The sequence below is a fragment of the Nomascus leucogenys genome, chromosome 18 (assembly GCF_006542625.1).
Source record: "Nomascus leucogenys isolate Asia chromosome 18, Asia_NLE_v1, whole genome shotgun sequence".
NCBI classification, from domain to species: domain Eukaryota; kingdom Metazoa; phylum Chordata; class Mammalia; order Primates; family Hylobatidae; genus Nomascus; species Nomascus leucogenys.
In genome coordinates, this window is record NC_044398.1 from 21,471,028 (window position 1) to 21,484,405 (window position 13,378).

Genomic DNA, 13,378 nt, shown 5'->3' on the forward strand with positions numbered 1-13,378 from the left:
CTGGACATTTCACATAAACAAACACATAATATGTGCTTCTTGGTGACTGGCTGGTGGCGTCAGATTCTCAGGGTTCATCCTCGTTGAGGCAGGTGTCAGTCTCCATTCCTTTTCATGGCTGGATAACATTTCATTGTGGTATATCAACGGATATACCACATTTTGTTTATTCATTTGTCTGCCGAAGACCATTTGGTTTGTTTTCATGTTTTGGCTATTATAAATAATGATGCCATAGAAATTGGTGTACAAATAAAGGTTCCAGTTTTTGCTTTCAGTTCTTTTGTGTATATTCCCAGAAGTGGAATTCCTGGAGCATATGGTAATTCTATGCTTATTATTTTTTTTTTTTAGATGGAGTCTCACTCTGTCACCCAGGCTGGAGTGCAGTGGTGAAATCCCGGCTCACTGCAACCTCCACCTCCTGGGTTCAAGCAATTCTCATGCCTCAGCCTCCTGAGTAGCTGGAATTACAAGGATACATCACCAGGCCCAGCTAATTTTTGTATTTTTAGTAGAGATGGGGTTTCACCATGTTGGTCAGGCTGGTCTTGAACTCCTGACCTCAAGTGATCTGCCCGCCTCAGCCTCCCAAAGTGTTGGGATTACAGACGTGAGCCACCACACCTGGCCTCCGACACTTGTTTTATGTGTGTATGTGTTACAGTAGCCATTTTAGTGAGCGTGAACTAGTGTCTCATTGTGGTTTTGATTTATAGCTCCCTAATGGTAGTGATGGTGAGCATTGTTTCATGGGCTTATTGGCCATTTGTATATCTTCCTTTTCTTCTTCTTTTTTTTAATTGAGATGGAGTCTCGCTCTGTTGCCCAGGCTGGAGTGCAGTGGTGCGATCTCGGCTCACTGCCACCTCCACCTCTCTGGTTCAAGCAATTCCCCTGCCTCAGCCTCCTGAGTAGCTGGGATTACAGGTGCATGCCACCAAGTCTGGCTAATTTTTTTGTATTTTTAGTAGAGATAGGTTTTCACCATGTTGGCCAGACTGGTCTCAAACTCCTGACCTCGGGCAATCTGGCCGCCTTGGCCTCCCAAAGTGCTGGGATTACAGGCCTGAGCCACCACGCCTGGCTGGCCATTTGTACATCTTCTATGGAGAAATTTGCCTCCTTTCGAATTGGGTTGTTTGTTTTGAGTTTTAGGAGTCTTTTCTATACTTTAGATGTTAATCCCTTATCAGGCATGTGATTTGCAGGTGCTTTCTGTGGGTTGCGTTTTTACTCTGTTGATAGTGTCCTTTGATGCATAAAAGTTTTTCATTTTGATGAAGTTCAATTCATCGATTTTTTCCATTTCTTGCCTGTGTTTTTGGTGTCATATCCATAGTATTATCAGTCATTGTTATGTCGATAAAGCTGCACGCAAAGCACGACAGCAGTCGTTTATTTTTTCTTATGTGTCAGGGGTCAGCTGGAGGGAGGGTCAGCAAATCTAGGCTGTGCGTGACTGAGCTTGACTCTAGGCTGTGCATAGGTTCTGTCTGCTCACTCTTCTGCGGCCAGGGGTCTGCATGGTGTGTTCTTCTCAAATTGAGTGGCAGGAGCTCAATAGGCAAGTCCCTCTGCACAAGGTGCATGCTCGTGTTACTGTGAAGCTTGGGCAAAGTGAGTCTCACAGCCAAGCTCAGCATAAAAGGTGGGAGACCCCCACATGGGTGTGGACACATCATTCTTCTGAAGAGGAGGGGAGGGCTGGGATCGAGAATCTGATCAAGCCCGGTGATGGCCAAGGGATGGGAATGAGCTGGCAGGTTTGAGGCTGAGAGGGGCTAGTGTGGCTGAAATAGAGTGACCGGGGGCAGGGGGGAAAGTCGTATTTAGCAGGTGCGTGGAAGATGTTCGTTAACTGAATTAATAAAAGAAGGTTGCGTGACTGACTGGCTGGATAGAGATGAATGTGCTGAGATGGGAAAGGCAGGGACTGGAACCTATTTAGGGAAGAAATCAGCTCACTGCCAGACCTGTTAAATTTTAGAGACACATGCTAGTGGGCAAATGGCTGTATGAGATGAAGTAGACTCTGCTTGCAAGGATCTGTGGGTCTTCTGGCAGCAGGAGGACAAGGGCATGGCCAGCTGTCCCATGCAGCTGGGATAGATGCCTCCAACAATGTAGTAAGGATGAGGAGAACTCAGCCTCCTGTTCCAGCAGCGTTCCAAGGTGGCTTCATAGATGAAGGGCATTTGAGCTGTAAGGTGGGATGTGAAATGTGGAGCCAGGGAGTGCTCCAGGTGGAGGGAGCCACTGGGTCAGGGCACAGGGAGAACACAGGGTGGGTGACTGGCAGTGACCCCAGTGAGGGGGTGGGTGCAGGTTTCAGCAACATGCCAGGCCTGGGCTGGGGTCTGTGGGCTGTTCCCCTGCTGGTGAGCCAGGGGATAGGGGGAAGCTGACTTTGATCACTCCATTCTTGTCCATGTGCCCAGCGGGGGCTGGGGATATGAGGATCAGGAGCCTCTGCTGTCTTTTTTGGAACTCATAAAAAAAAGTGAGAGCCCAGTGATGGCAAAGACGTGGGGAAACCGCTTTTTCCTCATTGTTAGTGGTGGAGGGGGTATAACTTGGTGCACCCTCTTTGGAGGGCAGTTTGCCAACAGCTATGAAAATATGAAAATTTCCTGCTTCTAAATGCACCACTATGCACAGACAGGAACAAAGATATTTGTCGTGGCTTTCTTCATCAAAGCAAAAGATTAAGAACAGCCTAGGCCGGGCACGGTGGCTCACGCCTGTAATCCCAGCACTTTGGGAGGCCGAGGTGGGCGGATCATTTGAGGTCAGGAGTTCGAGACAAGCTGACCAACATGATGAAATCCCGTCTCTACTAAAAATAAAAAAATGTTAGCCGGGCGTGGTGGTGGGAGCCTGTACTCCCATGTACTCCCAGCTACTCGGGAGGCTGAGGGGAACTCAGAGACACTGGGCTTCATGTGGGGGAGGCTGATATCTGTGGCTCCCCACCCTGGGAGTCTCAGGTCGTGCCCTCCCTTCCTGCCCCAGGCACCACTTCATGGAAGCTTCTGGGAGGGATCCAGGGGAGGGCGCAAGAACAGAATAGTCATGAGGTGGTCTTGTCTCCTCTTTCCATCACAGCAGCCTCCCCGGCGGTGGCCTGGATAGTGTGGGCTTTGAAGCGTGGTCATCGGTGACCTACAAGGGGTTGGCCATTAGCAGCTCTAATGGTGTCATCTGCAGGTGCCTTCTTGCACGCACAAACCTCTCTGTGTGTAGCGGTGGTGAATAATCCCCAAATTGTATTTGATTTCTGCAGCGCATTTCTGTATTTCTATTCAAAGTTGAGTGCATCTGATTTTATGGGAATTCATAACAGTTCAAACTAAATCGTGGCACCATGCTGTGAAAATCTCTCACTCCCGAGAAACTGAAACGCTGCCCAGATGTCCCCTCCTGCCCTTTTCCTTCCCCCTGCTCTGTTCTCTCGTGTCCCCCTGCCTGCTGGGCCAGGAGGCGTTGCCTGTCGGCAGGCAACAGTGTGCCCTCTACCCTTGTACCTCCTGACCGGGCTGCAGGGAGAGATGGGAGACGGTCACAGTGGGGGCCCTGCCCCGGGAGTTAGGCCCAGAACTGCCTATTTCCCAAAAGAGGGGAGTGTGCCTTGCTCCAGCAGAGACATGGAATGTGCCTTTCCAGTCTAAGACACCAGGCTTCAATGGGCTTCCTCTTAGGTTTTTTCCTGGGATTCAGAGGTGTTTGGTGAAACCCTTACAGGTCATAGGGGGCTTTGCAAGGAACCACACTTCCTCCAGCGTGGGCAAAGGAGTGTGGACAGGAAGGAGGGGCCCTCCAGGGTTGCGCAGTGGGATGGGGGCATTTTGTGGATGCATCTCCTGGAGGGGGTAGCAGAACGCAATTGTGTGTGTGTGAGTGTGTGCACATGAGTGTGTTTGAGAGTGTGTGTGCATGAGTGTGTTTGAGAGTGTGCGTGAGAGTGTGTGTGGGGGTGTGTGTTTGAGTATGTGTGTGGTGTGTGTGTGTGAGAGTCTGGGTGTGTGTTTGAGAGTGTGTGTGAGTTGTGTGGTGTGTGTTTGTGTGCGTGAGTGTGTGTGTGAGTGTGTGGGTGAGTGTGTGAGTGTGTGGGTGTGTGTTTGAGTGTGTGGTGTGTGTGTTTGAGTGTGTGAGACAGTGTGAGTGTGTGGGTGAGTGTGTGTTTGAGAGAGAGTGTGTGTGTGAAAGCATGTGAGTGTGTAGATGTGTGTTTGAGAGACTGTGTGTGTGCAGTGTGTGTGTGTGTGTGTGTGTGGGTGAGTGTGTGAGAGAGTGTGTGTGTGTGCTTTCAGGCACAAGCTTTTCTTTCACACTGTCGGTCCTCACCTGGGGGAGGGAGAACCCTCAGTATGGGGCCAAGTGCCAGCCTGGGGCCTTGTCTCTGAGCTTGGGTTTTAGCGCATTCTGCTGCTCCTGGCTGCCTGCAGGCAGAGCATGAGGGAGCCCTCCTGGTGGTGGAAGCAATCCCACCTCCTCGCCTAGCGAGGAAAGACCCAGTGGGGCTGGACTCAGGGGATGGAGAGGCAGCGCCTCCCGAGCTGGGACCCACTGCCCAGGATAAAAGGAGCTCCGTGTCCCTAGAAATGTCTGGTAGCAGCCCAGGGAGGGGTGTCAGCCAGAGGACTGCCGAGGACTCTCCCAGCTCTCAGAGTCTCCCCTGGTGTTTGCACCTGGGACGCTGGCCTTCAGGGAGGCTCAGGACAGTGCGGGAGAGAACGTCTAATCAGGGTTGTCCATGTGTTCACAGGCTGTGGCAAGATTGTGGTAGGGTGGACATAAACGAGGCCACTGATGTCAACACGCTGAATGCTTATTATAGAAGATAGGTGGAATGCAGAAACTAGGTAGAAGAAAATAAAACTTCCCAGAACCTCACCACTCACACAACACCCTGGCTTCACTCCACAGTGCTGTATGCACATACTCCCCTGCATACATTCACACACTAGGAATCCACATACCATCCCCTGTTGCTTCCTAGGGACATGCCACAGTTGAGCCAGTCCCCTGTTGGGTATCTATCATAAGTTACGCAGCAGTGGGCATCCCTGTGGCTTGGTGTCCACGTACAGCCATGGCGATTTCCTCAGCTGAGGTTCTGGAGGTGGAATTGCTTGGCCACAGGGTATATGCATTTTCAGGCTCTTTGGACAATTTTCAAAGACCGACTGATTCCCTGCCCAGTTGCCTCAGCTCAGGGGTGTGGGAGCCCTGCTGATCTTGCCCCTCTGGTGGCGGTAAGCACCACCTCCCTGCTGGTGGTTCCCACACTTCTGCTTCTAGCCCGGCCTGGACCTTGGCTGACCATGTCCAGCTGCCGACCCACTGTTGCTACTTGCTTGTCAACAGCCATGCCAGACTCGCCATGTCTCAAATGAACTTCCGATCTTGTCCCTCAGCCAGCTCCACCTGCAGCCTCTCCTGTCCTAGCTAATGGCAATGCCATCCTCCCAGGTGCTCAGGCTCAATTCATTCTTGCACAGCCAGATCCCCACTAGCAGGAAACCCTCTCAGCTCTACCTTGAAATATGCCCAGAATCTGCCAGATCCCACACCGCCCCCCTGCCTGGAGCCCATCATCCCTGCCTGCATCCCTGCAGGAGCCTGGACAGCAGTCTAGCCACTCCCACCCATGCCCCCTACAGTGTGTCCTCATCACAGCAGCCAGGGTGCTCCTTGAAAACTGCTTATTCATATCATGTGTTTCCTCACAATCAGTGGCCTACAAAGTGTCCATGATGGACCCTGAGATCTCTCTACCCTCATCTCCTGCAACTCTTCCCACTGTGCACCCCTTCCAGCCACGCTCCTCATGCTCCTCAAGTGCACTAGGCATGCTCTTGCCTCAGGGCCTTTGCACAGGCTGCTCCCTCTGCCTGGAAGGCATTCCTCCCAGATATCCACATGGCCCAGTCTCCTGCGAGTGCATGCTCATGTGTCACCTCCCCAGTGACCCTCAGCTGGTTCCTGCGCTGCCCCTTCTTTCCCAGGGCACCTCGCTCCCGATACTGGATGACTCACTCACCTGCTCTGTTGGGGTTGGTCTCTCCCAGGCAGTCTCAGCTCCCCCAAGGTGCGGGCTTTACCTTGTTCCTTTCTGTGTCCCTAAGCTCTAGCATAGTGCCTAGCACACAGTAGGGCATGTCAGGGCAGACGTGCACAGTGTGGCCAGACCCAGCTAGATCCCTCGCTGCCCGAAGCCTCACCTTGCAGCTCACTGGCTCTCTGTGGTATGAGACTTTGATTTGACTTGGTGGGGGGCGGGGGTGATTCCTATGTGGGTGACTCCATGGATGCTGTCACTGAACCACCTCTCAGAGCCTCCCCAGCCAGCCCTCAGCCCAGAGCTGGTCTGAGCAGCAGGTCTTCCTGGGTGATGACGAGAGAAGATGGTTAATGTGGGCAGGGCTGCTGCCCTAAATCTGAGAAATTTGCAGTCAGCTTCCGCCAGGGACAAAGGTGTCAACCTTGAGGGGAAGGTGGTGGAGCGAAGCAGTAGCAGGTGAGGAGGGGGGAGACTTGCTCACCCCTGATGGAGCATGCATTCTCCTATTGCTACTGGTTCTAGGGGCAATGCATGTGAGATGCCAACAGCCTGGGAGGGCAGAGGAAACAGAAGCCCACCCACTACCCCAGCCATCCGCCTTCTTCTTGGCATGTGCCGCTTACCTCCTGCTGGCCCAGCATACCTTAGTTGTGAGCATGTTGGAATTCTCACTGGGCTCGCTGAGTAGATGCCACAGGGTCTTGCCCAGAGAATTCCTATCAGGCGCCTCCGCAGGACTCTCCCCTGGGTCACATGTCTGAGCTTAGCAAGGGTTGGGGCTGAGGCTGGGAGCCTGGCCATGATGGCCATCAGAATGGAGCTCAAATCCAGACTTGACACTTATTAGCTGTGTGACCTTGAGTAAGTTGTTTAGCCTCTCTGAGCCCCAGTATGTAGAATGCATTGTGTATCACAATGACTGGCATATAACATAGACTCAGTAAATGTTAGAATTGTGAATCTGACGTGTGTGTAGCTTGAGCCCTGAAAACTGGGAGCCCTGGGATTTTCTCTCTCCTGATGGCCCTGGGCAGTGACAGTCTGTTTCACTTATTTGACACCTAGCACATGTTTCCAGTCACAGCCGTATGTTCTCATGGCCCTATGTCCTCCCACTTGCCTGGCACAAAGTTTGGCATGAAGGAGAATGTTGGGAATTGGAGTCTGAGGGCTTGGGGCTTGGCTGTGTGTCTTCTTAGGAGGAGGGCTCTAAGCCAGCACTTGAGAGATTTGGGGGCAGCTGGCTGTGGCTCTGCCCGTACCTCTGGAGCAGATCTCTGGCACCTATCCCAGGTCCAAGCAGGAAGCCCAGCACAGAAGGGTGTGTCTGTGTTTCCTGATGCAGTGGGGAGACGTGAGGGTTGTTGGGAGCTCAGGCCCCATCCTGAGGGTGGGCCTGAGGATGGTGGAGGAAGCCACTTGGCTGTGCTGAATGGGAGATGAGGAGGCCAGGAGGCTGGGGGAACAGCTACTGCACAGAGCAGAGTGAGGTCAGGCTCTCCTTGGGGACCCATGCTGCTCACCATGGCCCCAGTACTGAGGAATGCCAGCAGGCAAAGCAGCGTCCCTCACCACACTGAGGCTGGAGGTCAGAGCTTAGGAGCCTGTCTCTTCCCTCTGGCATCAGCCTCTGCTCTCTCTGGGCCTTGCTTTCCTCCCATAGACAGAGGAACCAGAGGAAGAAGATCTGGGACCTCAGGGAAAACCCAGCAGCAGGGAGGAGCCCTTCAGGCCCAGCTGCTTTGCTTTACCCTTTGGAGCCTGTGCCACCTTGACCTAGTGTTGGTGACACCTCACCCTGTGGGGAGGATGGAGGCAGAGTCAGGTTGGAGCTGAGATGGTCCCTGCTTCTGAATGCTCTGGAGGCAGTCCCTGCCAATCCTGCAGAATTAAGGTTGTGTGCGTCTACCCCTGACTGATGGATCTGGGCACTGAGGCAGTCTGATCGCCTCCGATGGGGAAAGGAGAACAGGCACTTAAGAAGAGAGGTTGGGGGCCCAGTGTGCCTGGCAGTGTTGGAGCCTGAGCCTGCACTGTGGAAAGCGAAGGCATTATGCACACGTGTGTGTGCAGGCGCTCACTTTTTGGCAGACATTCACCCTGTGTTTTTTGTGTGATGCGTATTGTGCTCCATGAGGGAGGGGCCATGTCTTCCCCTTTTACAAAGTCAGGAAACGGGAGCAGCAGCATGGTGTGATGGAAACATCAGGAGACTCTGACTCAGGCAGACCTGGTCAATCCTAGAGTGACCTCTCTGAGCCTCAATGTCCTCATCTGTAAAATGGGGACAAGAAGACCTACTTCATGGAGGTATTTTGGAAGATTGAGTAAAAATAATACCTGTGAAAATCCTTGGCCTATGGGATTGCCTAACAAGTGTTCATTTCCTTCCCTCCTTCCTTCCTTCCTTCCACCGCAAACTTCCTGCAACACCTAGCAGAATGGTGTGCTCTCCCCAGCTATTTGTGGATGATGTTCTTAGCAGATGTTGTTTAATTCTCATAACATCTGGTTTGGAATGGCAGAGGGCTGGAGTTTTTTCTGTAGAAGATACTCACTCACTGTGAGATGTCAGATTGTCACTTAATTGCGCAGTGCCTTGGTTTCTCCACTTGTAAATCAGGGATAATGCTAGTGCTGCTGGCTAGCTTCTTTGCAGGTTATGATAGGGTAACGCAAGATAACAGATGGAAAGTGGTTTGAACGTTTAGAGAAAGGCATCTTGCTCAACCCCGCTAGTAGTTAGGGAAATGCAAATTAAAGCAGCAATGCTATACCATTTTTCATGTGTCCGATTGGCAGCCATTTAAAAGAGAGATCACTTCCAGGTGGGCACATAGGCCCTCTCGTATGCTGCTGGCGGGACTGCGAATTGCCACAGCCTTTTCCAGAAGATAATATGGCAGTGTCTAGTAAAAGTTCACATACACACTCTGGGTTGTATTTAATTGACCCAGCACTCCCACTGTTGGAGAACCACATTGAAGAACCAAATCTCAACACAATTATGTACAGAGAGATGTTTGCGGTGGCATTGCTTGTGGGGGCGGGAACCTGGAAACATCCAAATGCCCATCGGTAAGGGATGAAATCTCCATTAGGAAACATCCATACCATGAGCTATTATTATCTCCTAAAAAGAAAGAGGTAATTCTAAGCAATGTTGGCCTGGAGTGCCGTCTGTGGAATTTCTTGATGTGCGAAAAGCAAGTTGCTTGTATGTACAGGGTAACTCCATTATTCTCAAAGTAAACAGTAGCCTCACGGCTCTGTACATGTGTGTAATGGGAACATATTTCTTGGGTGCAGAGAAAGGCCTGGTAGGATGCATGCCAGGCCTTGCCTGCCCACTCTGGCCATGGTCATGTTTGACTCACAAAGTAATCCTTACAAATAGAGTTATTTGCCAACATTTAAAAATTGAATTCATGTGAAAAGCCTGATTTCTAGTTTTTCATTGAGAAAAATCAGAAGCCCCGCCACACTGGGCCCACATTCCCTCTTGGCTGAAACACATCAGCAGCTGCCACTTTTCAACAGAGAGCGTGTGGACTCCAACTGGCCATCATCCCCACCCACCCAGCAACACCCTCATCTAAATTCCCTGCTGGCCTTGTAAGCATTTCAGTTTGCAACCCCTGTGATAGGCTGTTAATATTCAGAAACTCAAGGCAGTGGAAACACAGGGATAGGATGTGTAGGGGGAAGAGTTGCCTCTTATTAGTCAAATACATCTTAGAATCTTTTGTGGTTCATCGTGCATAGTGGCTCACGCCTGTAATCCCAGCACTTTGGGAGGCTGAGCTGGGTGGATCACTTGAGTTCAAGAGTTCGAGACCAGCCTGGCCAACATGGTGAAACCTCGTTTCTGCTAAAAATACAAAAAAAATGAGCCAAGCGTGGTGGTGCGCACCTGTAATCCCAGCTACTCGGGAGGCTGAGGCTGGAGAATCACTTGAACCCAGGAGATGGAGGTTACAGTGAGCCGAGATCACCCCACTGCACTCCAGCCTGGGTGACAGAGTGAGATTCTGTCTCAAAAAAAAAAAAAAAAAAAAAAGAAAGGAAAAAAAAAAGAAAAAGAAAAAGAATCTTTTATTCTTCAAATAACTGTCTCATACTTTGTAATTAGGATGTTTTAAGTATAATATTAGACGGAAAGCAAAGGGGACTGTGGACTGGACTGTTGTATGTCATGTTGGTCAGGAACCATCTGGTAGGGTCACCTCATTGTTCACTGGGGACATGGGCTGAGAGGGATTGAGGCCCCTCCAAGTCCAGAATTAAGGGGTCCAAGCTCTCAGCTCTTTCTTAATCCCTCACCCCTATATCTTGGCAGAGATGTGGAAGTCTCTCCAAAAATCCTTTCCTCCACCTCAATTCACTGCCCTGTGTCTTTCCTGGTCACTTATTGACAAGAGAGATAGGACACCAGCTTGGGTCTTGATGCTGGCTCTGCTCTCTAGTTGGAGGTCTCTGAACAAATTGCCTAATGGCTCTAAGCCTACTTTGTGAGCCAGGGAGATGAACACCCCCCAGGCCAGATGCACAGTAGGTACGCACTGAAGGATGACGTGTGTGAGTCTGGCCCTGCACTACCAGGGCAGACAGTTCCATAGGAGGTTAGGATTCCTGGTTGGTGAGTGTGGTCCCCCTGGTGTCACTGCTGGGCTCTAGGGCGGCCTGCTCCTGAGCTGCTGGAGGACGAGGGTCCTGATGGAATGGGACCAGAGTGGGGACTGCTGCCATATGGGAGAGAGATGTCTACCCTCCCAGCCACCCTTAAAAATAGGATCTGGTCTTTCAGAACCTCTGTCAGCTGAGCCCCCGATCTCACTAGAGCTTAGCTCTGAGCCCTTCAAAATTCAGCTTTAGCCTCCACAGACTTGCTGTGAGGTCCTGGGCAGGTCACCTCCCCTCTCTGTGCCTCTTTGGACACCACGGCCTGCTGCATCCCTTCATATACAAGGTTATGGGATAATACGGTGAATATAAAAAATAAAAACACAGGAAGAGATATGCTCATTGGGCACTGGTGGTCGGCTTGGGCTTGTTGGACTTGCCAAGCTCCCTGTTAGACCCCTGTCTTCCCTGTCACTGTTCATCTCCTCAGTGCTGTCCCCAGGATAACCAGGCTCTGTCATTCTTGGGGGATGTGATCCTGGAGGCTGAAGGCAGCAGCCCCTGCCTCCATCTACTGGGCCTAGAATATGTCACTCTTTGCCCAGAATCTCCACGCAGGACAGCCAGCCCCCATGAGGGCAAAGAGGACCCGATAGGCCCCAGCCTCACCCAGTGACTCACAGGCCATTGTGCTATACCCGGGATAGGACAATGTTAAAACCAAATGATACAGACCCTCTCCTTTCTCCCATGTGCTCGCAAACCCTCCATCTGAGTTGATTCCTTCTCCTCCCTTCCCAGCCCCAGTTCTCTCTGGGCCTGCAGAGGTGGGAGGGGCTGAGGAGCAGACCCCCTGCCACCCAGGAAGCTTCTCACCCTCTTCTCTTTCTTTGTGTCCCCAGGAGCCATGGGGTGCCATGTTGCCACCAGCTGCCACGTGGCCTGGCTTTTGGTGCTGATCTCTGGATGCTGGGGTAAGTCCAGTCCTCCCCGTGTCTATCCCACGGGCAGCCTCTGCACGGGAGGCCAGGCTGGAGGGTGTTGGGGCTGGTGGTTCATCTTTGTGCTCTGGGACTCTGGAGACACTGCCTTACTGTGTGACTGAGGCACATACTTCCCTCTCTGGGCCTCAGTTGCCTTCTGCAGCTCTCACAGGGCTGAAAATGCCAGCTGTCCCCAAAGCCTGGGACACAAGAGGGAATGGGAGGAGCCTTGAGAAATACTTGAGCTCTAAGGGAAGGAGGCACCTGTGAATGTGAACCGTCCTCCTCCTGGGGTGCAGGGACTGGCCACAGCTCTATTCAGTTCCACGGCTGTGTTCTGAGCACCTGCTGTTTGCACTGTGTGTGACCTACTGCACCCAGCTCTGAGGGAATGGAGGAAATAACTCATTCTCAAGAAGCTCAGAGCCTGGCAGGGGAGAAAGACACATGCAGGATTTCCTATACTGCAGGGTGAATAGAGTGGTAATGAAGGATGGGTGCGGCTCCAGGGATGTCCATCAGAAGAAAAGATGAATTGGGCCTGAGGGGACAGGAGAAACCCAGCCAGAAGTGTCAGCATTTGATCTGGGCTGTGAAGACCAAGAAGTAGTTTTAAACTAGGTGAGCAGGAAGAAGGGCGTCCTGCTGGAGGGCATAGTCTGAGCAAAGGTATGGCAGCCAGGAGCCTTCCCCTCTGCCCTCCTTTCCTGGCCTTGCAGCAGCCAGCTCAGAGTGCCAGCTCCAGAGCCCATGGAGGAGGCTAGGAGAGGCCTGGGCATTCGCTTCTCGCTTGGCCCCTGGACAGCAGGTGGTGGGGAGCAAAGCAGCCCTGGGCTGCACTGAAGGCAGGCCAGGAGAGCAGGCACGCCTGATGTGGCATCTCCCAGGGCCATGGCATCCCCAGAGAAGAGCCGTGGGCACGGTGTACCTGGTGACACACGCAAACACATTCCTGTGGGGGGCCAGCTCCTTCTCCCCTCCAGGGAGCCAGGCGGAGTCTCTCGAGGCTGCTGCAGCCTCGTGCTTGTTGGAGTGTTGCTAGTGAGCTGCAGCCTGAGTATCCCTCGAGGATTCCCTCTCCTTGCCTCCATGTTTGAAGGGATCCCTACTGGAATCCCCCCTGTGATGGGGAGCTCGCTCCCATTCAGGCAGCCCAGGAGTACAGCACAGTCTCAAAGACTCTCAGAGTGCAAGGGAGCCTCAGGCGCTTTTTAAACTCCCAGCACATTTTACAGAGGAGACACCAAACCCTGGAGAAGCTACTGGCCCAAGGCTGTACAAAGCAGGAGTCTCTTATCCTCCATGGGGGCTTCTGTCAGGATATCACCCCCCTCACCCTGCTCCCCGCTGCCTCATGTGGGAGGCTTCAATAGGGGCACCTGAGAGCAGCCCTGGCCTCCATGTTTGCTGGAGGGCGGGAGTCAGGACACTTTCTTCAGCCTCCCCGGGGACTCTGCCACCTGGGACCCACCCTCCTCCCCCATTCCGTTCCACTCACTTTCTTCATCCATTAAAAAGAAATACATTTGGCCTGGCATGGTGGCTCTTGCTTGTAATCCCAGCACTTTGGGAAGCTGAGGCAGGAGGATCACTTGAGGTCAGGAGTTCAAGACCAGCCTGGCCAACATGGCACAACCCCAACTCTAATAAAAATACAAAAATTAGCTGGGCATGGTGGTGGCGCACACTTGTAGTCACAGCTACT